Below are 26,255 nucleotides of genomic sequence, written 5' to 3' on the forward strand. Positions count from 1 at the left end.
ATTCAGCTGAAGCAAAACCTAGAAGTCTTCTCACTTCCTGGGTTCAAGAACAAGGCACTGTGGAGAGAAATCCTTCAGCAGGGGGTGTCAGCTGCCCCTGAGGCCTTTGCTGATTAAGCCTAAAGTGGGCAGGGCCTGAAATGGCGTTGTGCACTTGGGAAGGAGGCCTGGGATTCTAATTATCTGCTGTCAAGGGGCTCCCGGAATCCAGGAGTGAAAGGCACAGGAAAGGGCTTGGGGCAGAGTTCAGGAGAGGTGAGGAGTGGGGGAGGGAGGTGAGGGAAAGGGAAGTCCTGCCCCACACGCCGACCCCTGTTGCAAGGCTGGTGGCCACAGCAGAAGCCGGGGTCTAGCTTTCTGGGAGGTGAGAACTGGAAGTCACTTTTCCCCTCCAAGCCTCACTTTCTTTATCTATAAAATAGAGAATATAGCACATCATACAGTTGTTATGAGGATTTAAGGAAATATAAAGCACTTTTCAAATGCTTAATACACAGTAAGCCTTCAGTAGATGACAGTTATTATTGCTTTTCCTGTTACCATGACACATTATTATTGTTGATTATTATCTTAGCCCGTTTGGGCTGCTATAACAAAAATACCATATACTGGGTGGTTTAAACAACATTTGTTTCTCACAGTTCTAGAGGCTGGGAAGTGCAAGATCAAGGCACCATGGGCAGATTGGTGTCTGGTGAGGGCGTGTTTCCTGGTGTATAGCTGTATCCTCAGCAAGCAGAAGGAACAAGGGAGCTCTCTGGGGTCTCTTTTATAAGGACTCCACCTTCATGACCTAATCACCCACCAGCAGCCCAACCTCCTCACACTATTGCATTGCGGGTTAGGATTTAACATATGAATTTTGGGGGAACACAAACATTTAGTCTATGGCAGTTATTATTCCCATATTCTATTATTATTATTACCAAGAGGAACCTGGCAGAAAGAAACTGGGGATACAGTCCCGAGGCCACTGCTTCACTTCTCAAACTTTAATGTGCTCGACTCACCTGGGGTTCCTGTTAAAATGCAGATTCTAATTCCACAGGTCGAGGGTGGGGTCTAAGGTTCTGCCTTTGTAACCTGCTCCCAGGTGATGCCGATGTCCTTGGTCCATAGGCCACACTCTGAATAGCCAGACACTAAAACTTCTCTGTCCAATACAGTAGCCACTAGCCACGTGTAGCTCTTGAGCATTTGAATGTGGCTGGTCTAAACTGAAGTGTGCCTGTAAGTGTGAAATGCACATTGGATTTCAAAGAATTAAGAACAACAACAAAAAATGTAAACTATCTCTCTAATAATTTCTGATATTGATTACATGTTGAAATTATAGGATATAGCTAGTTAAATAAAATGTATTATAGTGAATTTCACCTGTTTCTTTTTACTTTTTTGAATGAAACTACTAGAGAATTGTGTATTACACGAGTACGTGTGGTTCACATCACATTTCTTTCGGAGAGTGCTGCCCTGGAGTTTTCTTTCGCATTGTCAGGCCAGTTCAGGATTTGCCAAAGGCTTTTTGAGGGATTCGCTTTGAAGGACTGAGCCTTGGGAAGCAGGCTCTGAGTTCCTGCGCTCAGATCCACAGAGATCCACGGACAGTGAGAGGTGGAAGGGCTAGACCTCATGTCCAGGGAGGAGAAATGATCAAAATCACACCATGGAACTCAGACTAAAGCCCAAGACTCTGCTCTACAAGCTGATATGTGCCATGCTCACCCTAGGGCTGACCACAAGCTTCTCTCCAACCTCAGAGTCTCCCTGAAGCCCAGAATTCATGACGATGCTCTCTCTCCTCTTTGGTGACAGGCAGGAGGCAACATGAGGCTATGGCTAAGAGGACTGGTCCTCCAGGCTCTGAGAAATGCCTGGGGCATCTGTGCGTCTCATGGGCAGCTGCCGCCTCTATCTGTCTCTCAGAAGATTGTGGCCACCTGGGAAGTCATCAGCCTGGGCAGGCAGCCAGTGCCTGAGTACTTCAACTTTGCCCATGACGTGCTGGACGTGTGGAGTCAGCTGGAAAGGGTGAAGCTCACTGTGTCCCAGGGTCCATCTTGAGCATCAGATTCCATCCGCCCTTGGGCACCCCAGTGAGACTCAGGGCTACAAGACATGTGGACATTTTGACTTGGGAGTTTCTCAAGTCCTAAAATTTAAACTGTTAGCATTTAACCTTAGAAAAACAATTACGACCAAGTCTTCGAGCCTTAGACACCCTTGCCCAATCCCTAGTGTGTCTCACATTCCGGAGCCCAAATCACACAGGGAGAGAGTTACGCCCCTTTTGATTCCCTTCGGATCATTCTGAGCAAGTGAAGGAGAAAGTTTTGTATTACTACTAGTCTGTTTTTAGTATCTTCCTCACGTCGTGCACATCCCTTTTAAATAAGGAGAGAGCTTGGCTCAGACTCAAAGCTTTTCACAGATCACAGCAGATACATAGAATTGAATTCAGATGATCTCTACTTCTTTGGGTGTCTCTGTGCATTTGCTTCCTTCTTCATTTTCCCTTCCTTATGTGTCTGTTGTGCTTCTCTCTGACTTCTATGTTAAAGGTACTTTTTATTTGTAGTAGGAGAATGTAAACTTTATCTCAAAGAAATTTATTTACGTTAATTTTAAGAAGAGCTTGTTTAAAAAAAAGATGAGACAAGTACTACTGTGAGTAGATGTAATAACAGTCTACTGTTAGTGGATGTGGTAAAATTTATGGAGGTGGCGTGAGAATGACTGAGATGTAAAAGCAAGCTTTGCTGTCAAAGAGATGTGGTTCATCCGCTTGAAGTGTGACCTTGAGCAAATCCCTAGGCTCCTTGGATCTCAGTTTTCTAACCTATAAAAAGGGACCCATATGCCACTTGGAGCTGTGTGAATTAAATGAGAAATAAGAGATGGACTCAGGGTGCTCCTTTCCTGTCTCCAGAGTGTAAGCAGAGGGAGCCTACACTAGGCTCGTCCTTAGAAGACTTCTCCTAATGAAAAAAATCAAACAAGTAGGGTTAAGTCAGAAAAAATGATGGAATAAGGACTATGTAAAATTTTTTTCTCCATAATAGCAGCAACAAAAACCTTAGAAAAGTGGTCATAATCAACTTTTCAGAACTCTAGAAACTAGCCAAAGGCTGGAGTAATCCAGGGAATATTTATTAAAGAAAAACTTGTTACGATTTTGGTGTATCTCAGTGAGCACGCCCCTGAGATACTACCTCATTATGTAAAAATAACATATCCTTCATGACTATTCTGACAAAAGTTTAAAACACATCTGATGTTTAACTTTCATGAACAAAGAACTGCCAGAAAATAATAGCCTCTACATTATGCATGCATTTAAAAGCTTACCTGAAGTCTGCCTTTTATAAAGGAATAGTATGAATAAGTTGAACTGCACTTTTAAAAACTTAATTACCATTAAGGCAGAAATTATAAAGTTGCAAAAAAATGACAATACATCCCAAAGTCATCTACATACTCAATGTAAGCTTTACAAAAATTCCAGTAGACTTCTTTGCAGAATAGACAGTCTTGCCCACAGAGTCACGTGGAAATGCAAGGGACCCATAATAACCAAAACAATCTTGAAAAAGGAACACAAAACTGGTGTATACACACTTTCTTATTTCAAAACCTACTACAAAGTTACAGTAGTCAAGACTGTGTGGAAAAAAAAAAAGACAATGTGGTACTGGCATAAAGATTGGAATGGATGAATGGGATAGACTTAAGAATCCAGAAATATACCCATAAATCTATGGTCAATCGGTTTTCAACAAAGGTGCCAAGAATATTCAATGGGGGAAGAATTGTTCTTCCAATTAATGGTGCTGGCACAACTGGATATTCACATGCAAAAAATGAATGTGGTCCCTACCTCACACCACACACAAGAATTAACTCAAAAATGGATCAATGACCTAAATGAAGGAGCAAAAACTATAAAATTCTTAGAAGAAAATATAAGTGCATATCCTGAATTAGGTAATGGTTTCTAAAGCATAAGCAATGAAAGACAATCAATAAATCAAACTTCATGAAAATTTCTAGTATTTGTAGATCAAAGTGAAAAGATAACCCACAGAATGGGAGAAAATATTTGCAAATCACATATCTGATATACATATATAGATCATATATATGTACACACCTATATATATGTTGCACATATCTGCAATCTATAAAGAATTCAAACTCAACAATAAAAATATAAATAACCCAATTAAAATATTGGCTAAGAATTCAAATAGGCACTTCTCTAAAGAATATAAACAAATGGCCAATATACACATGGCAAAATGCTCAACACCTTTATTCATTAGGGGAATAAAATCCCAACCACAATGAGACACCACTTCACACAGAGTGACACAGTTAAAAACAAAAACAAACAAGTGTTAAATAAAAGAAATAAAATAAAACAAAACAAAAGAAAACAAACAAAAAGTGTTTGCTAAGAAAGGTTAGCAAAGATGTAGAGAAATTAGAACCCTCATACATTGCTGGTGGGAATGTAAAATGGTACAGATGCTGTGGAAAACAGTTTGGCAATTCCTCAAAAAGTTAAACGTAGAATTATCGTATGACCTAGCATTATGCTCCTAGGTGTATATCCAAGAGAATAGAAAACATATGTGCACACAAAAACTTATACACAAATGTTTATAGCAACATTATGGAAGTGGAAGCAACCCTAATGTCCATCAGCTGATGAATGGATAAACAAAATGTGGTCTATCCATACAGTGGAATATTACTCAGCCATTAAAAAGAATGTAACACTGACACATGCTACAACATGGATAAACCTTGAAAACATTATGCTAAGTGAAAGAAACCAGACACAAAAGGCCACATATTGTATAATTCCATTCATGTCCAATATCCAGAATAGGTAAATCCATACAGAAAGTAGATTAGTGGTTGCCAGGGCCTTGGTAAGGAGAGAATAGGGTGTGACTACTGATCTGTAAAATATTTCTTTTTAGGATGATGGAAAGGTTCTGGAGTTAGATGGTAGTGATGGTTACATAATTCTGTGAATATACCAGAAACCCTTGAACTATGTGCTTTAAAATGGTGAATTTTATGGTAGGAGAATTATATCTCAATGTAAAAAAGGCGAGGACACAACAGTGTGAATTTTAGTCTATCTTTTGCATTAAAAAGATGGTATGGAATATACGTAACGTTTGCCTAAAGAATATACGTAACGTTTGCCTAAAGAAACACTGGAAGGATTTGCAAGAAACTAATAATATTGGTTCCTCATTGAGACAGGCGAAATGGGAAGCAGGCGGATAGACACAACGGTGGAAGAAGACTTCTCAATGCATATCTTTTCATATTTTGATTTTTGAACCCTGTGAATTTAATAACTATTGTAAAAGTAAAATTAAATTTGAAAAACAACAGCAAGCACACAAAAATCCCCTCCAATGGTTTCTACTTCTTTTTTGCCAATACCGCTGCCTAGGCTGGGCACCGGCCCCCAATCCCTGCCTTCTGGTGGGTCAATGGCATGGGAGCAGAGGTCAAGGGGAGCCTTGAGGAGTTGGGGGAGCAGTCCAGGAAGGCAGCTAACGTGCTGGGGGGGCACGTGTGGCCTGCAGCCTGGAGACAGAATAATGCTGGTGCTCTCTCAGCTCCCGGAGTGGCGGCTGGTCAGTGTGGCTTGTATGCAGACAGGTCAGTGAGCAGGGCTGAGACCCCCAGTTGGGGCTGACACAACCTGCCCGAGCTTTGGCAGCATCCACAAGGTTTGGGAGATGGAGGAAATTGAACCCCATGTGGCGTTTTGTTTACTTCCCCTTTGCCCAACAGTCACAAACTTGATTGTGCACAGGGGCCAGATAGCACTGTAATAGATTAAAACAGGCCAGTGTGAGGCAGTAGGGAGCGCTGAGGACTGCACTGAACTGGAGCTCACGTGCCTCATCCAGCAGGGACCACCACTCCTCCAAACTCCAAACGCATGTTTCCATGTGTGAATGAGGGCCAGTGTTTCCAGAACTTCTGATTTTTGTAATTAAAAAAACTTGGATTTTTACGGAAAAAAAACCTTCCGGTCTTTTAATGTTGACAAATAAATAGATTTTTTGAACGATTCCAAATGGATCAAACCAATCGTTTATTTTTTTGCGGTTGTGGTTTGGGAGCTGCCAGTGTGTGGAGAATAATGCAGTTATAGATGAGAGACCTTCATAACCAGTCTAAGTTAGTTTAGCAGCCCTGAAAGGTTTGTGTTCCCGCTGTCATGAACGTTGGGGTAGCGAGCCATCCATCTTGGGATGGTTCTTCCAGCAGAGGAGGAGAGGAGGCCAAAGGACACAGCCCGCGGAGCCCTGAGAGCCTCTGCTGGCCCTGTCTGGTACACTTGTTGAAAGGGCTGGAGTTTTTAGGCTGATTTTACAAAAACAAGACAACTACTTTTGGTGGAGTGCTGGTTTCTCCATCTCCTGGGAACTTTCCACCACTTAGAATGTTATCCACTCCCTTCCAGTCGTGTCCGTAGAACAATCTACCTGAAATTTGTTTTCACAAATAATGTTTGCAAAACAGAGGGGTACACACCCACATCAGAAAATTAACCTTTCTGTATGAACAAGCTTAATCCAACCATTTTGTTAATAGATTGTCTCTCCAAAAAGGAGGCAGAAGCATTCATTTATTTTTACATATTTTGCACAGTATATAAAAGTGAGCACCCTTAGTGTATCCAGCTCTGAGGAAAAGAAACAGACACACAGGGATTGGCTCTTTCCTCTGTCTTCTGTCCTCACTCAGTGGCTGGGCTGTGGCCGGATGACTGATTATTTTAGAATCTCTTTCTTCTCACCTGTGAAATGAGAATGTTGGACTCAGTGGAGTGCGGAGTGTTTACAGCCTGCATTCTGAGATACTGAAGTGGTTTTTCAAGTTAAAATCTGTCCCTGCTTTCTGCTTCCTTGTCGCTTCCCCTTGGGAGCAGATGAGCTCAGCTACCTCAGAGTGGCTTCGGTTGAAGTAATATGGGGTCCTGGAGCTCCCACTGCTATACCCACGCCCCTGTCCCAAGGGACCTACACCCAACACTAAGATTCATTGTAGCCTTTTGTTTGAAAGGCACGGAAAACCACTGAACTAGGTAATCTCTAGGGCAATATAATACAGTGCTCAAGATCATGGACTTTTAAGGTTACCCCTGCCTCAGTTCACAATTCCAGCTCTACAACATATTAGCTGTGTGATCTTGGGCAAGTTATTCATTTACTTAAGGCATAAAGGTCTAGGTCTTACTTTTTTTGAATCTGCAAAGTGGGATTAATAATAGCATCTACTCTCCAGGATTGTAAGAATTAAATGAAATAATGCATGTAAAATTCTTAGCGCATGTAAATGCTCTGGAAATATTTTCTGAATTTCAATATTTTGTCATTAATAATGCTTTTTCCAGTTCAAGCATTCCAACTCTCTCCAGCCCCTTCTTGCTCCTATCTGGGGATATCTGGTCTGGACCTGTTCACAGGGGTCTTCCCTGTTGCCCAGGCAACATCCCCTCTCTGTGTGGTATCAGGGGCCGTCATGATTCCCGGCATCTCTCAGCTGACAGAGAAGGACCTCAAATTCTGGCTGCAGACACCCAGGGCTAAGTCCATTATCACCAGTGAATCCCTGGCTCCAAGGGTGGATGCCATTAGCGCCAGTGGCCCCTCCCTCCAAACCAAGCTGCTTGTGTCAGACAGCAGTGAGTCATTTAACCATTTTGAGCCTCAATTTCCTTATCTGCAAAGGGTTATAATGATAATACCTACCCTGTGAGGTGATTGTAGGGATTAGAGATAACTCAAGCTGGAGCTTCCAGCAGGTGCCTCACACGTGGTATTTACCAAATGTAGCCGGTATTGTTGTTATAGATATTACTGTGACTATGAGTGTTTTCACTATTAGCAGTACCCTCCTAGTATTTTTATATTTTACAGAGAGGCGTCCACAGAGCACAACTGTGCGAGGACCAGGAGTCAAGACCCACCGGCTGTCTACTTCATAAGCGGCACGACTGGGGCCCCCAGGATGGTTGAGCACGGCCAGGCCAACTATGGACTGAGTTTTGTGGCCAGTGGAAGGTACCAGGGGACAGCTCATCTAGTGGGTCCAAGGAACAGAATGTAGGTAGGTGAGATGGGGAATGTGGGTAAGGGTGAAAGTGGCAGGATTTGAAGTTAAGAGCTAACAAGGGGGTAAATCAGGTAAGGATCTGAAGGCTTTGGGCTTTACTCTAAGTGAGGTGAGAAGCCATTGGAGGTTTTTTGGGTTTTGTTTTGTTTTGTTTTGTTTTAATGGTATGTATGTAAACTATACATACTATTAAATGTACCATTTTAACCATTTAAGTGCATAGTTCAGTGTCATTAAGTACATTCACATTGTTGTGCAATTGTCCCCACCATCCATCTGCAGAACTTTTTCATCTTGCAATTCTGAAACTCTGTACCCATTATACAAAAACTCCCTATTGCCTCCTACCCACAGCCCTGACAACAGCCATTCTAGTTTCTGTCTTGATGAATTTGACTACTCTGGGAACCTCATAAAAGTAGAATTGTACAGTATTTTTCCTTTTGTGTCTGGCTTATTTTACGTAGCATAATGCCTTCAAGGTTCATCCATGTTGTAGCCTGTGTAAGAATTCCCTTCCTTTTCAGGACTGAATAATATTCCATTGTGTCTCTACCAATTTTGCTTATCCATTCATCCATTGATGGACACTTGGGTTGCTACCACCTTTTGACTCTTGTCAGTAATGTTACTATTGAACATGGGTGTACAAAGCACCTTGGAAGCTTCAAACATTCCTGACACTCAAGTTCCACATCAGTGAGAGCCAACTTTCTGAGAATGTGCGTCAGTTCCCCAGGTGATTCAAACGTGCAGCCGAGGTTTATAGAAACTCCATCTGCTGTATATACCAAGCCATCAATCAGCAACAATATTGGAAGGAGCAGATAAAAATCAGTCCATTTGTTTTTGAAATGCTGTATATGTATTTTGTGGCTTTTTTGTGATTACAACAGAAATAATCTTTCATGGTATTTTATTGAAAGTCATAGAAATCTACCTACAAAACAATGACAATAACAACATAGTAATTCCATCAAGGAGAGATAATGTGAAAATTTAAATGTATTTTCTTCTAATCACTTTTGTAGGTGAAAGTAAATCCTTGACTTTCCTGAAGAATTTATTCCTTATTCACTGAGTGCTTACTTCTTGCCACTAAGTATACAGCACTGGACAGGAAAGGTAAGACCCTTGTCCTCATAGAGCTTACATACAGGGCCTCTCTGGTCTGTGATCATTCCATTGAGAGAGTCAAGTTGTAAAGTTATTTGCTAAAAAGAACCTTTGTTTTCTTCAACTTTTTCTTTTCATCACTAGCACCAGCTGTTAGTTTTCTTTCTGGGTCATTTTTAACTAAGAAAAAAATATTAAATCTCTTCATGAGAATCATGGAACATTGAAAATTAATAGAGAGTGTCAGGCCACAGTTGCTCTGTGCTGAGTGGTCAGTAGGACTGACCAGGTAAGCTCATCCCCCCTCATTAGCATATACATTCCATATAGCTGAGACTGCACACGTCAATTAAAGTAATGTGCCTATTTCAATTTTATACCCAGTATAAGGAATCTACTTATTTTCCTATGGAAACAAACTGTCAAATGCACAGATGTTCATTACAGCGTTGTTTATAACAGACGAAAAAGGTGGAGGTACTCTCTGAATTTCTAACAGTGGGAAATTAGTTATATAAATAATATTACAGTATTGTATATTTAAAAAAAAGAAGAAGAGAGAGAAAGAAAAAGACGAAAAAGAAAAGAAAAGGAAAGGGAAAGGACTAAAAAGAAAAAGAATCCAAATTTCTAATAACATGAAAGTGTTTAAATAAATAATATTACAGCCACACAGGGTAATATTATGCAAATATTTTATATTTCATTACATTTTTTTACTCTTGTGAGGAGATGTTCATGACTGTTCATGATTGTTAACTGTAGTAAAATTGGATTGTAGAAATACATGTATAGAATATTTTGTATTCACACAAATGCGTATATGCATAAAATCACAGATAAGCCATGAAAAGGTCCCATACACAGATCAAATTTTTAGCCTTGATTATCTGAGTAGTGAGACTGATCTTTTGTCATCCTTCATCTTTAGTTTCTATTTATGCTATAAGAGATATATAATTGTATAATACAGAAATGATAAATTTTTTAAATGAAATCTATGCAAGCAAAGGGTCCTCAGGTATAGTTTCATATATAATTGGCACCACACCACAACTTTGTACTATGCACATTTTAACATTAAGTTATGTCATGCGTCTTTTTTGTGGCACTTAAGTATTTTGGGAAAAATTCATTTTCTACGGCTGCTTAGAGCTCCCCCAATTTGAGGGTGAATATGGTTATTAAGCTTTGTGTAGCACATTCCCTTCTGAGGGCCTTGGCTCTGCTGGGGGCACTTTGAATACATCTCCCAGTGCCCAGCCTGACAACAAGCGTCATTACCCTGAGAAAGATAGAGCCTTATCCACAAAAACATTATCATAAGTCTCAATATCTAGTAGAGCAAGTCTCTCCTTACTCAACTTCTTTAGAAACATTTTACCTATTCTTGGTCCTCTGTTCTTTCATATACACTTTAGAATCAATTTGTCAAGTTCTGTGGAACTGTTAGCATTTTAGTTCGAGATGCATTGTTTATAGATCAATTTGGGGAGAATTAACATCTTTATGATATTAAGTGTATCTTTTCACTTATGTATATCTTCTTTAATGTTCTGTAGAATTTTACATTTTCTATGTATGCTTCTTACAGATTTTGTGTTACATTTATTTTTAGGTATTCACAGCTTAGCTTTTTTCTTTATTTCTCAGAATGCATTTTTAAAATTAAAGTATAATTTACATGCAATGAAATGCTCTTATGTTAAATGTACAGGTCAATGACTTTTGACAAATGTATATACCTGTGTAACCATCACCACATCAAGTTATAGAACATTTTTTATCACCCCAAAAAGTTCCCTTGTGCCCCTTTGCAGTCAATCCCTAGGCCTCAGGCAATTGCTAAATTATTTGTTGTCACTGAAGATTAATTTTGCCTTTTGTTAAAAAAAGAACTTCATGTAAATGGAATCAAAGTATTCATTTGTTTGTGTCTGCTTTCTTTTACTCAGTGTAACGTTCTTGAGATTCATGTGTGTTGCTGCCTGTGCCAGTAATTTGTTTCTTTTTCTTACTGAGCAGTAGCTTTACTTTAAAGCTTTGAGAAGCAGAGTTTTGTGTTGCATCTCTCTCCCCTACCCTTGCTCTTGGCCAGACTCTCCCTTTCTATCTTCAGTGATTGCTGAGCCCAAAGAGTATCAGTGTGCTCTTTTATCCTAAGAAACAGAGCCAGTAGCCATGTGCCCACCCCCCTGCATGCAAGTATGCTGCCTAGATCCTTCTACGGATGGCAGTGAGCAGCTATCCTTAATCATTTCCTGGCAGCTTCCTTCCAGTTAAAAGAGGGAAAACCCACAGATTCATGGCTCCCTGTCCAGTGGGGACTTCTAGCCACTGGACTTCCTGTTGAGTGGTCCCCAGCCTTCCACGTGGGGCTGCTCAGGCCATGTGTCCTGAGTGACTGTGCCCAGATGGCCCTTCATGGGCTCACTGTGTCTTTCAGGGCAATTCTGAGAAGACAGCAACATCAGAGCGAGGGGACTTCTACATCACAGGGGACTGAGCCCACATGGACAAGGATGGCTACTTTTGGTTCATGGGAAGGAATAATGATGTGATCAATTCCTCAAGGTCAAGTTGTCTGCTCTTTCCTTCTCCCTTTGAAGCTTCATGGGAGAGGGGAGGACACTTGGAAGAGTTTGTTTTTCTCTTCCAGCTACCAGATTGGGCCCGTTGAAGTGGAGAGTGCACTTGCTGAGCACTCAGCCATCCTGGAGTCTGCTGTGGTCAGCAAGCAGCCTGGACCCCATCAGAGGGGAGGTAACTAGTCCAATCAAGAGCATTACTTCCTGGTTCTTTGCCTATTAGCACCCAGAAGAGTAAGCTGGAAGGCCCAGATTCCCCCATATCTCACCCCATCCAGGTACTGCAAAGTCTGAAATGCCACCATCAGACAGACACACATTCCTTTTGGTTAAGCATTGCCCTCATGTCTTTAGAGATACAAATATGCTCTAGAGGGACACCATGGGAAGATATCAACACTTTTGGTGTCAAGTTGACATGGAACTGTGTCCAAAAGGGGATATTAGGTGGGAGATGTTAGTGGCAGGTGCTGGCTTTGTCATCCATCCTGTCCAATAAAATGTCCTTTTCCATTTGCAGATAAAGATATAGTGAGCACACCAAACATGGTTGCTGATGGCTCTAACCTGGGAGGGATAACTGACTTGAGGGATGACAAAATAAGTATCTAAAGTGACCTTGATATGTCAGAAACATGGACCAAATTTAATAAGATGGCTTTTCTCAGGAGAAATGCAGATTCCTTCCCGTGGGTCCCAGAAGAACAGACAGTATGAGAGAAATAAGCTCATAGGCAGACCTATGAACTTTTCACTGGCTGTAAATCCAACATAATCCTAAAGTTTAACATAGTTACCTTATGAAAGTTAGTACAAGATCAAGCTGCATTTTCAGAAGCCTCAGGGCAGAGGAGTGATTTGCAAAGTCTGGGCCCTGGACTGCTCACAGTTGCATCTTCTGGGATTTTTGTTTAAAATATAGAGTTCTAGACCTAAAGTGAGACTTGCTGAATCAAAGTGACTGGGAATGCAGCCTTAAGGAATCTTCATTTTGACCAGAAGCCCCTAGCCAAGTGATTCTGACGCCCACTAAATTTGAGGCCACTAATATAGAGTGAGCGAGGTGAGAATCCCATCTATGGGGTAGAGAAATTGTGCCTGGAAAAGTATGCCTAGCCCTGAATGCCTCACAGTAACTGGGGCTATGACAAATGGCTGTGTGCTGAACGTTAAGCCAAGTATAATGCTCGGAACAGAGCCTGACACATAGAAAGTGTTCGATAAATGCTTGGTAGTTTTCGCAGTAAGAGAAAGCCCTTCCTAAACACCAGATCTATCTGAACATGAAATGGTAGTGAGACGCCCACCACTGGGAAGTATGCAAAGACAGTGAACCACCACTTAGGGTGTTGTTGACAGAGTTGTATGCTGGCCTTTGAACTCTTCCATTCCTGTCAGAAACCATGTTCTGTTGTACCTGAGGTTGGGACTATTTCTCTTCCTTGGCAGGAGGCAACCTGCAAGAAAGATGTGGGCAGAGAGAGCCAAGGTGCAGAACGTCCCTCAGGATGCCCGAAACAGCTGTGCAGCAAAATGCTTGCCGATTGCGAACACTCATACATGCAGTCTCAGAAAGACCCACCTCCCCTTGCAAGTGGTACACGTTTTCCCCCAACCCTGCCTGTCCAAACCTGTACCTAGCTGCCTTCTTAGTCAGGAAAACCTATAAGTAATGAACCCTAAGGAGTTTGTGAATCTCCTGTCTCCAAAGTATTGGCATCTTAAGGGAAGCATGTTGGCTTCTAACAGTGTCATTTCAGGTATGGGGAATAGTTTGGAAAATAGGATTCTAAGATCACTCCATAAAAACCATAACTCCTAATAGCTGATCCTGGAAAGGCAGGCAACAGAAAAAACTTGGTATCCAATTTGCTGGCTGAGTCCAAGTCACTGGTAGAACTTTCATGTTGGGCTGGTGAATGTGAGCACTCATTCACAAGGCTAGGCTAAGGAGAAAAGAGTTGTAACATGAGGCCTTATTCTTTGTTTTTTGTTTGTTTTTGTTTTTCCCAACAGGTGGTAAAGGCATTTATAGTCCTTTCTCCAGCCTAATCCTCACATGATCCAGAGAAACTAACCCAGGAGCTCCAGGAGCACGTGAAAAGGGTGACTGCTCCGTACAAGTACCCCAGGAAAGGTAAACATCTGCGGGTTCGAGGACTTAATAAGCTGGGAAATCAAATGGGCACGTGCTCCCTGGGCTCCCACTCAGGGTCAGGCACTGGGAGGTTGAAGGTACGAATAACCCTGGCTGCTGCTTCAGCCCTGTCTCCCTGCCTCTTCACTGGGCCTTCCCCATAGCACACTGTGTTCCCACTCTAAGAACTGACATAAAGGAGATTCAGTGGGTGGTACTGAAACACTGTCGGAAAGAGCATGTGCTCCGGGCTAGCTGTTTTCATTGTTGCCGTTTGGAGAAAACCATGAATCATGGAGGCTTTCCAGAAACGTCGAAATGCTTTCTGTAAAATGATAATTTCAAAGTGTTTCTGTTTTATGGTCACTAGATGGCCTTTGTTTCAGAACTGCCGAAGACGGTTTCTGGCAAGATCCAAAGGAGTAAATTGAGAAGACAAGAGTGGGGAGATAAGAGGCAGCCCCCAAAAGGCCCCATAGACCTCTGAAGCTTCCAAAAGGAATTGGTGGGATCACTGGTTAGTCCCCACTTGGAGCATCATCCCTTCAACCCTATAGACATCAAAGGCTTTCCGCTTCCAAATGAGCATCTCCAGAATCATTGGATGACCCTGGAAGAGAGCAGAGAACATCTGCTCTCTTCTGAACCCAGAGTTCCGAGCCACTGCCTGGTCTAGCAAGTGTTTGGTGGCTTGACTTCCCCGGCTATTTGGAGACATCCTCAGCAGCTGGCCACTGGTCTTACTTCCTAAGAGCTTTCAGCTGGTCCTCCAAAGGACAGGTCACCAGAGTATCAGGGCGCTTGTGATCTCACTGCCATTGGAAGTGTAACCACTTGGCCCTTTTGATAAAACTATTTGGTAATCATATCTGGGGCCATAGAAACTGGTCATACCTTTTAATTCAGAAACTCCATCTTTGGGAATCACTACAAAAGAAAGTATTCAAAAGATGTTTCCTGTAGCATTGTTTAAAACAGCGAAAAAAAATGGGAAAAAAAATTAATGCCTAACTAATAGGGCAATGACTAACTAAATTGTGGTAGGTTAACTCAATAATATATTATGTGGTCATTAAAAACACGTGTTGGGGAAAACTTGAGCTAAATTAATTTTAAATCAGAAAAAAAATAATATATGTATAGTGGAGAACCACAACTTGGAAATGTAAAGGAAAATCTACAGATGGAAAAAAGACTGGAGGGAGATACACTAAAACGTTAATAGTAATTTTCCTGAGTATTGAAAATAATGGACGGTAGATTTTTCCTTTCCTCTACATTTCTCTATTTTCCAAATTTTCTCAGTAAGTATATTTAACTGTTTTAATGAAAAAATTATTTTAAAGAAATAATCACCCAATACCGTACTCTGCCTCATGTCTTGTCCTTCCTGAACATACCAACACATCAACTCCAAATGCTAGTGTGTTATGTCTCACCCAGGAAAGATACAGGGACCTGAAGCCATGTCTCAGAAGCCCAGAAACAGAGAGGGGTGACTCTGGGCAGCTGAGACCAGCCGTGCAGAAAAGAAGCAGATGGAAACTGAACCTACTGCTGCTTATCCGACTCTTAGCACTTCCGTTCACTCATCGACCAATATTTATTGAGTGTCTACTCCGTCCTGGGCTCGGGGAACACAGTGATAAGCAAAGCCAACAGTCCTTTCCTGTATTAGTCTGCTCAGGCTGCCATAACAAAGTACCACAGACGGGGCAGCTTTAATGAAAGAGACTTATTCCCTCAGTTCTTGAGACTGTAAATCCCAGATCAAGGGCGTTGGCGGTGTTGGTTTCATTCTGAGGCCTCTCTCTTTGGTTTGTAGATGGCTATCTTCTCCTGGGTCTTCACATAGCCCCTTCTCTGTGCATGTCTGTGTCCTAATCTCCTCTTCTTATAAGAACACCAGTCGTATTAGATTAGGACCCACCCTTATGACCTCATTTTAACTTAATCATCTCTCTAGGCCCCGTCTGTGAATGTAGCTACATTCAGAGGTACTGGGGGTTAGGACCTCAACATATAAATTTTGACGGGACATAATTTGGCCCATGACAATACCCTTAAGGAGTTTACAGTCTAATGGGGAGGTTGATATTATTCATCAAAGGATAAGGCAAATAAGGCACAACTGTGATAAATGTCATGAAGCAAAGAGTACAGTTAAAACACAGATGAGGGGACTGACTGAGACTGAGGGGGACTCAGGGTATCAGAGGAGACTTCCATAAGGAAGTCCCCAGTAAGCTGGTATCAAAGGAAAAGTGGAAGTAAGCTAAGTAAGGAAAGTGGGGATGAGCTTTCTGAACAAAGGATACAGCATGTGCAAAGGCCTTGGGGTGGGAAAGACAGGTTTTGTGTTTCTAAAAACAGCTCACAGCACAATTCTAAATTTTTTAACTCTCAACTGTCCTGTTGGACAGGTACCGATAACACCCTCGTTTTATAGATATGCTGACTGAAATAAAAATGCACGTGAAAGCTGTGAGTTCCAGTTTTTTGTTTGTTTGTTTTTTGAAATTAATTAATTAATTTATTTATTTTTGGCTGCATTGGGTCTTCATTGCTGCGCGCGTGGGCTTTCTCTAGTTGCTGCGAGCGGGGACTACTCTTCGTTGCAGTGCACTGGCTTCTCACTGTGGTGGCTTCTCTTGTTGTGGAGCACTGGCTCTAGGCACATGGGCTTCAGTAGTTGTGGCGCATGGGCTCAGTAGTTGTGGCTCGCGGGCTTAGTTGCTCCGCGACATGTGGGATCTTCCCAGATCAGGGCTCGAACCCGTGTCCCCTTCATTGGCAGACGGATTCTTAACCAGTGTGCCCCCAGGGAAGCCCCTGAGTTCCAGTTTTATTTGGGAACTTAACTGAGGCTATAGCTGAGGGGACAGTCTCTCAGATTGCTCAGAGGAACTGCTCAGAAGAGGTTGGGGAGGCCAGTATGTGTGTGATTTTGGCGAAGGGGTGTGTGCACGCCAGCGCATATCTCGACAGAAGATTGCTGCTAGTCATGAGGAACAGATATCCCAGTTAATGATTTTAGTGCTTTTCTAAGTATGGGAAGATGCAAGGATCTGGGTTCATAAGAATTTCTCCCGAAATATATCTAACTATCTAAGGGCCTGTTGGCTGTTAATACCTCTTCCTGATCTTTGCTCTGAATTCCTTTCAGTGTGTACTATAGGTCAGCAACTGCAGTGGCTAATGACTTGATTCTTGTAGAACTGGATGGTGGGCAACGTGCTTTATTTTACAGATAGAACAGAGAGGTTAAGCAATTTGCTGAAGTTCACACAGCCAGTATCTCACAGAGACAGAATTAAAAGCCAGGTGGTCCAGCTCCACCATCCACACGTGCGTCACTTTTCACGACCTATTCAGGATGGCGCGGTTTAGGAATTTTGTTTTTCTCCTGTGAGCGCAAGGGAGCCACTGAAGGTTTATGGCAGAGAAATGTACCTCCTAAAATTTCACTAGTCCTTAAAAAGAAAAAAAAAAACTTGTCAAAGTGATTTACTTGTTCTTTATGTCTTTTGTCTTTATGGCATTCCTAGACTGGGCAAATTCGCTTTATTACAAAGGTGGAAATTCAGAGGACTTTGGTGATTTGCACAATACCTAACAGGAGGGGGCACCAGAGGCAAGGAGAACATGCAGGTCCAGCTCAACATCACCAGTGCTCTTGAGCCGAGGCTGTCTTGTGTTGGGTGCCGCTGGAGTTCCTAATGAGTCTCCAAAATGTCAGTTCCCCGAAAGCCAGGGGCTTGGATGGAAGTGACACCTGGGGAAGTGGCACCTACCATCTCTGTCATTGTGGTTACACTGCTTTCTTCTCTAAGCCTCAGCTTCCTTGCTTGCAGGGCTGATGTTCTCTGGACTCCCTCCCTGCCCTGGGCTGAACCAGCCTGTTTTCCAGCTATAATCAGAGCTCTCCACCAAGGGGCCTTTTTTCAGACTTCAATCAGAACGAGGCAAAGATAACAAAGCGGGGTGGGGGGAGGCCCAGTTTCTCTCCTGTTAGGACTCCCCTCCACACCCCGCAACACACCGGACTCCCCAGCCAACTCCGCCACAGTCACCTCAGCCCAGTTCTGCTCCAAAAAGTCAAAAGCAAAGCTCTCAGCTGCATTACCATAGGGAGCCCCCAGCACACCCAGACCCAGAAGTCACTGGTAGTGAGAGCAATGACAAGTGCTGTCACTTTATTGGCAATTTATTTCACACTGTGCTTTGTGCTACAAGCTCTGCTGAAATACTCACCTCAACCTTTACTCACTCCCATTCTACCATCAGGAATGTAGCTGTAGCCACACACCATCTGTGCTGGAAATCAGCTCACCTTTCAAAGAAAATATCTAAACCCTAAGCAATATAATATGCATTGAAAGAGGACTCTGTAGTTCAGTTAACTTTTTTCTAATGCACATCAAAATAATCATGAACATGAAAACTGCTCATGTAAAATCACCTTGCAAAGCCCACTTTAGGGAAAACTGATCCGATCTAATTTTACTTATTATAAGAAGTAAGAAAGAAGAAAAGTATTATAATCTCCTAAGGAGAAAGCATTATAATCTCCTAAGGAGAAAGTATTATAATCTCCTAAGGAGAAAGTATTATAATCTCCTAAGGAGAAAGTATTATAATCTCCTAAGGAGAAAGTATTATAATCTCCGAAGGAGAAAGTACTATAATCTCCTAAGGAGAAAGTATTATAATCTCCTAAGGAGAAAGCATTATAATCTCCTAAGGAGAAAGCATTATAATCTCCTAAGGAGAAAGTATTATAAGCTCCTAAGTAGAAAGTATTATAATCTCCTAAGGAGAAAGTATTATCATCTCCTAAAGAGAAAGTATTGTAATCTCCTAAGAAGAAACTATTATAATCTCCGTTTAACAGATAAAGAGACTGAAGGCCAGTGGGGACTTGCATAGCAACTCCTCCCTGGGTCTCCACCCCTTTTTCTGTCAGGAGCTGGAGACCCTACCAAGACCCCTTCCAACCTTTCCAGTGGGAAAACAAGATTTCTAAATTCTTGTTAAACAACAAAATTCAACCAGGTACATTTGAAGATCTCATTGGCTTTATTCAATGGCTTATGAACAGGGCAGCATCTCGTCTAGCAATCTGGAGGGTTCTCCCAGGGTTGCACAAAATAGAAGGTTTTTAAGGAAGAAGGGTGGGGCAAGGGAGCTATTAGCAAAAGAAAAGAAAGGATTATTTTTAGGCCAGGGCATCTTCTTTGGGTGGAGAAGGAAAGGCAAGGGCAAGGGTTTTATCATGCAGATGCCTCTTCTTCCTTTGGAGGGTAGAGGGGGCCCAGGGTATTACCTCATTGGCGCTACTAAGAAAATTCCAAACTGGTTGGTTAAGATTACATTTCTGGTGAAGGCTGAAACTGCAATTTGGTCAGGTATTAAATCTAAGTTCGGTATCATGGCTTTAACACAAGTGATACCATTTGGGGCCTGTGATTTTTCTCTTTAACAGTCTGCCCTCTTGGACTCTGCCCCTGTCCTCTTCCTACTGAACTTCCCGTTGTTCAACTTTGCCTCTTCCTGGCCTGAGGGCTCAACTTAGCCGCTCACGTGGCTTAGCTTTTAAAGTCATTCCTTTTGCAAAGCTCCCCTGGATCCCCACGTTAGGAACTTTTTGGGCATCCCAGGATACCCTACCTAACCCGATGGTGGCAGAAATGATGGAGACATTGAGTGGGCTGGGCTTGATGGGCTACTGTCAGAAAATAGCTCTATTTTTTACTCCTGTCACTAAAATTCAGTGCCACTATGTCTTCTCTCTCTTCCTCACCCAAAGGACTGTATATCCTCAGGCAGATCCCTTATCTTTTTATTTCTTCTCAAGCCTCATTTTCAGGTATTAAAATGTTTAGTCCAAACTAAATCAAAACTTAAATCCAGCTTAGAGCTGCTCCTCTTCCCCAGCCCTGCCTTACCCAAGGCATGTGTTGTGTTTTTTTCTACACTTTTTTCTACACGTCAGTCTGTGTTTTTCTTCATAGCCCTTATTTATTAATCCAGATATTTACTGAGCACCTACTCGGTGCTAGATACTTTACAGAGTTCTTGAACTAAATCAATGAACAAAACACGGCAAAGAGCTCTGTCTTCATGTAGCTTAGATTCTAAAGCAAAGAGACAGATAAAAAATAATGTGTAAGTAAATTCTATAATACGATAGAAAGCAGTGAGTATTAAGGAAAAAATAGTACTGTATAAATGTGGGGAGGGAGAACCAGTGGATGGAAATTTGAAGTATGTGGTCAAGGTAACAAAGAAGGTGACAAAAATCTTTGGCAAAGATTTGAAGGAGGAAGGGGGTTATCCACAGATACCAGAGAAAAGTAGTCTGAGAAGAAACAGCAAATGCAAAGGTCCTGAGGCAGAACGTGCCTTCAAGGAACAGGAGGTCAATGGGGCTCTTTCGCAGTGAGTGGTAAATGGACAGAACATAAAGCCAGAGGATGGGAGTGTGTATGAAGACCATGTGGGGCCTTGGATGGTGTGGTAAACACTTTGACATTTCTTTTGCATGAAATTGGGATTCACTGGTAGGTGCTGAGTAGAGATGTGACCTATCTGACCTCTGACCTATCCTTAACAGTATCTAAAATGAACTTAACAATTTTACATGTTATTATCTGTCTCACCTCCGCACTGGGAGGGAGCTGTGTTGGTTACCTCTGTGTCCATCTGAGAGCAGCAGTCAATAAATATTTGTTGACTAATTGACAGGGACAGATATTTCCAGGGAAGACAGTGTTCCATGGCTTATCATGAGGAACTTGGCTCCAGAACGTCTAAACCAGATTATCGGGTGGGTCCTTTTGCCTCCATTTCTGGGAGGACAAATGACTTTTTCTTAGGTTCCCTTCCATTCGTGGGACCCTAACTACTGTTCCCGGATCAGGACCATCATTCTTCAAATCTGCTGCATCCACATGATCTGCAGGAAGGTTAATGACCCCAGGCCCCCTGCCCAGGCTGCTGTGTGAATTTAAGTCCAAAGACTCCCCTTCAAATCTCTCCCATTGTGATTTACTAAGTGCTTACTATGTGCTATGCATTTGGTTTATTTTTTAACTATTAAAACTTTTAAGTAAATAAAAATTCAACTTTGAATAAGTTTTAAAAACAAAAAGGACACTTTGACCTGTTTCAAAGTCAAACTAGCTCCCCTCTCCAGAAGCAGCTGAAGTTAGCAATTTCTGATACTAGAAGTGTTGTAAACATGTTCATGTGCTGGATGCTTGATGTGCATTATCAAGTTCAATCCTCACACGTCTAAGAGGTATTTTAGAATTATCCCCCATTTTCAGACGAGAAGACTGAGGCTTGAGGTGTGGCAAGGGTAACATAACTTCTTCAAGAGCACACAATTCAGTAATAGAGGAGGCCAAATTCAAATCTAGACAAACTTCAGGCCCCCGATACTTAACCATGAATCCTACTGTATAGTCATGAATGAAGAGATTGCCAGCCACTGGAGCTGAAGAACCAGAGGGTATTTGTACACAGAAGAGGGGGTGACTGGTACAGAAGAAAGCACAAATCCAATCTCAGGCAGAGAAGCATTTAAGGCACTCAGAGCAGCAGTGAGGAGGAATGGATGGGACAAGGTGAAATCCCTCCTCAACCCACGGAAGTAAATGAGGCAGAGGTGAGAGGCCTTGATGTCTCTGATAGACACCGAAGACGGAGTGGGGAGCCTTTAAAAGGAGAGAAGGCAACAGGAGAAATAGCTGACCATTTCAGGACTCTTGGTAGACCCAGAGAGAGCCTGAGATTCTCAGGAGACTCCAAGAACTGACAAGGAGGTAATTCTTATGTCTTGCCACCAAATTCCTTCAGAAAGCCTCATCTCCCTTTCCAAGCATTTTCAACTATTTATTAAACAGAGCTTTAGCAGGGACAGCAACTCAGGTGTCTTATTCTTCAAGATCTAGGTCTCCACTCTAGGTATTCTCCTACTCTTTGTGGCAAATAGGTCAAAATAAAGGCAGTGACTGGAAAGAAGGGAAGGACTTGTACAGCTGTCCTCATGGTCTTGGTTCTCTGAAGCCTCTCTGTCAGTAGGTAGTGAGAGGGCACAGAGCAGTGACAGCAAGAGGGATTTAGGGCAGACATTGGGGAGAACTTCCTGGAAGAGAATTGAGTCTCATGACTGTGTGATTTTGAGACATTCAGAAATACCTTTTGCAGGGGTATTTAAGAAAGGATGGATACCTTTAGGACTGGAGGGGCTAGGTGGTGAAATTCTATGAATTTCTCCAGAAAGGGTCCGGAATTCTTCCCAGGACACAGCTGCTGCTCTACATAAACAGGTTTTTCAAGCGTATTATTTCTAGGGTTGCCCAGAGAAAAGCCAATTGCTTCGGGTATCCTCTCCAGATCTACCTCTTCTCTTCTCTCGCCAGACCCTGGACCCTGGCTTCTAGGATCTTTAAGCCCTTCTGGCTTCCCTAAATGTCCCCTAATGTGGGTCTCTGTCACTCGTGCCCTCAGCAGTTAGTCACTGCCAGGTAACCGGCACCCTCGTCTTGCCCTTGGCTTGTGAGCCTCCAACAGAGACATCTGTTTTCAGGGAGCCCCCATTCCTGCCTGTCATGGGGCTCTTTTAGCAGATGTATGGCTGGTGGCCAGCACATCGAAGGAATAACTCTCTAAGGCTGGGCACGGGGTTCAGGGGAGCAGGAGGGGAAGCACTGTGGCATCAGGGGTCCTTTCCCCATCTGCGAGGACACAGGAGCCAAGGTGGCCTGAGATACTTTTCCTCTGGTGGGTGTTCCTGGAACACAGTGTGTCTCAGCAGCTTAGAGCCCTCTGATTTCCAGCTCTAATCTTGGCGCCTGAGGATCCACTGTAAGTCAGCAACCCGCGCATGAGCCACCCTTCCAGAGGCTAGGATTCCAGACCTGGGCCTGAGACTGATGTTCTGTGTGGCCTTAAGCAAGTTACTGTTCCACTCTGAGTTTTTATATTATCCACTCAATGATCTGGAAAGGGTTTTGTTTTTCTGACCCTGTGACTCAAAAAGAGCTGCGTAAGAGGTAACATTCCCTGAGATGGCCAAGGGGGCAGGAGGAGTGGGATGCTTCACCGAGGGGGAGAAGATCAGGTGCTCAGCTCTGGGCAAAGCATGTTTGACATCTGAGGGGAGAGGTCAAGCTGGTTAGGGTGCAGGAGAGAGATCCAGGCTGGAGACACACGTACGGTCATCGGCAAGGCAGCGGGGGTTCAAGCTACGATACTGGATGAGATCATGTACGGAGTGAGTGTGAATAAAGGAAATGAGGAGGAATCATTAAAAGAGACTGAGAGTAAGAGGGAAATCAGGCGGAGGAAAGGGCTAAAGGAAGTGAGAGGACAGGATGTACATCAAGTCAATGTGAGCTCTGTTTCTCCCTTCCTGGTCGGAGCATGAGCCTGCTGTCAGTCTTGTACATAAATCTCCTTTTGGGCCCCTGGGTTGGAAGAACAGTTCCTGCTGGCCCCAAGGCTGTAGGGCTGTGCAATACATAAACACAGCTAGGAAGACTGATGTTACCCCAAGTTAGGCTTGGGGATTGTCCACAGTTAATGATTAGCTGTGCCTTCTTTGAAGGTTGCAGGGATCCTGGAGTTATCTGCTTGATTAGCTGTGCCCTCCTCCAAGGCTGCAGGGGTTCTGGCACTGTCTTCTCAGGAGGGAGTAGACCAAGAGATCTCCAGAGAGACCTCCTGAAAAGACTTGGCAGGTGAGCACATTGTTAGGAATGGGCAGAGGGAGTCGTGCCTCACGATGGCACTAACCAATCTTTAGAAGTCAGGGCTAGCAAGGAGAGTGACAGTCCACAGGGAAAAGCAGTCTGCCATCTCCAGGGGCTGAGGCAGGTCTTCCAGGTCTTAGTGAGGAGGCAGCAATGGGCAAAAGAAAAAGGAGTGTTTAGCACAGCAAAAGGGAGGGACTGGGGTGGCTGGGAGAAGGGCGGTCAAAGTGGGATGGGAGTTGGGTGGTGGTCAGGGAAGGAAGCCTCTCAGAGGAGGTGAGGCCAGAAGAATGAGAAAGAGCCAGCCACAGAGGAGAGAGAGATCAGCAGGTAGAAAGGCAATAAATATTCCTGCGTAGGAGCTGCTAAGGAAATCTTCATTCCTTATCCTTTTAGAAAATAGGAGAGGAATCCCAAGTGTCAGAGACCTTAAGCATTCTGACTGCTTCTGCCCAAACAACAGGGAATGGGAATCTGGCCAGTTGGTGGGACTCCTGGCTGGATTCCTTGAGTCAAAGGTCATTAGACTTAAATTCTGCAACTCCCATCAGGGCGCACATGTTGGAACTCAGAGACCAGTAGCCTTTGAACTACTTTCCCTGGAACCAATGCAGAGATAGAATGATAATCACAACAGTTATAATTTCTAAAGTGATACTGTATGTTAGGTCCTGTGTGCTAAATGCATAGTATTCTCAGTGGAAGGAAATAGATGCTACTTGTATTAGTCAACGTTTGCTATAATAACAAGCATCCCGAACGTCTCAGGTGCTCATAACCACACATATTTTTCCCATGAGTCTGGGGATTACCTGTGGCTGTGCTGGGCTCAGCTCTGCTCCACGTGTGTTCTGGAACCCAGGCTGGAGGTAGGCCCATCTGGGACATGCTACTCTCATGGCAGAGGGCAGAAATGCAAGAGTCTCTGACCAGCCACACAATCACACCCACTCATATCTCACTGACCAAAGCATATCCTACGGACAAGCCAAAGTCAATGAGAGGCACAAATACACTCTTCTTCAGAATGCACTGGGCAAGTCATGTGAAAATGAATGAGGACATACATATAATTCTACCTCAGGGAGTTGTTGGTAACAACAATTCAGTCTACCACACCACTGTGTTTGAAGCACAAAAGGATTTATTACATGGAATTGGATGTTCACAAAATTGCCAGAGGTGTTAGAGAAATAGGATTTAGAGCAGGTGTTGTGCTTTTGGAGAATGGCACATCAGAAGGCGACTGAGATGGGTGCTGACTGCCAATTCACTCAAAACCACAACAAATTAATTTCTGGAAGAACCCTGTAAAGTTGAGATGAATCTCCTGAAGCAACTGATGACTATACAGAAAGACTCACCTCTGTTTTTTCTTTCCTTCACAGGTTTGAACGTGCATTGGCTGCAGAAACTCCAGGGGCTTTGCATCCTATGGGGAACTCAGATATCCAGTCGCACTGTCCACATTCATACCAGGCAACTGGCATCGCTGCCATGGGGCCACCAGGAAATTCCTGCCAAATTTAACTTTGCTAGTGATGTGATAAATCACTGGGCTGGCATGGAGAAGGTAATGGGGCAGAGAAGAGGCACAGAGTTGGAAAATTTGGCTGAGTTCACTAATTCATCCATTCATTCAATAAATATGTATTGAGCAATTATTATGTGTCAGGCACTGTGCTATGAACGAGATGTTTATCTTCCGCGGAGGCAGCATAGGGTAGAAGCAAGAGAACGTGGGCTTGGCAGAAAGAAGGGCCCAGGAGGCTCGTGGAGCAATCTGAGAATCCCCCCAGGTAGCTGATACACAGTTGGCCTGCAAATACTGCACATGCTCCGTTGTCACCTCCCACGGTGGAAAAAGGACTAGTGGGTTGGGGTCATAGAGGCGGTAGATTTGGGTTTAATAAAAGAAAATCAGCATTCTCTTATTAAACCAGCACCAGCCAAAGACTGAGTCAGTCTTCTCAGAAAGCTATGTGTCCTTGTCATTAGGGGTATGCAAGTAGGATGACTGCTAGGCAGGGATTGTCAAAAAGACTCCAACCTGAGACATCAGAGAAAGAGAGTGATGTGGGAATTCCTAAACCAGGAATGTGGTGAGGAAGCCATGCTCATCCCCCTTTGTCTCCTAGTGGGATAGTGGGCTCTGAGAGGGATGAGGGGAGTCCCAGAGTTACCTACCTACCAAGAGGCATTGGTAAGAAATAGGGACAAGGGGTGTTCAGCATCTGAGAATGGGCACTCTGCCTAGAGAAAAGACTGACTATTCACCCTGCCTTTCTTAGCCTCTCGTTAAGATTCCATTTGAAGAATTATCTTTCTCCAGTAACCCTTTTCTGCCCCCAAGAGTTGTTTTATGACAGAAAGCTTATTGCCCCTGAACTATATATAGCAACATTCTCCCAAGGACAGCCCTTCCCCCTCCCTAAAGTACCATCCCCCTGCTCTATGCCATTGACCTCCTTTAGAGCCATGCAAGATGCTTCACGC

At 43.1% G+C, this 26,255-nt stretch overlaps 1 pseudogene across 1 annotated transcript; it reads left to right on the forward strand.

The window, feature by feature from the left end:
- The first annotated feature begins 8 nt into the window (after positions 1-8).
- LOC309613166 (acyl-coenzyme A synthetase ACSM5, mitochondrial-like) lies at positions 9-25,423 on the forward strand (annotated as a pseudogene). Its single transcript, XR_014249786.1, has 9 exons — positions 9-2,031; positions 5,477-5,688; positions 7,556-7,730; positions 7,944-8,127; positions 11,720-11,847; positions 11,933-12,036; positions 13,878-13,998; positions 23,615-23,747; positions 25,148-25,423. The product of XR_014249786.1 is annotated as an acyl-coenzyme A synthetase ACSM5, mitochondrial-like (transcript).
- Positions 25,424-26,255: the final 832 nt, after the last annotated feature.

Source organism: Balaenoptera borealis, assembly GCF_965194805.1.
Source record: "Balaenoptera borealis genome assembly, chromosome: 16".
Lineage (NCBI taxonomy): Eukaryota > Metazoa > Chordata > Mammalia > Artiodactyla > Balaenopteridae > Balaenoptera > Balaenoptera borealis.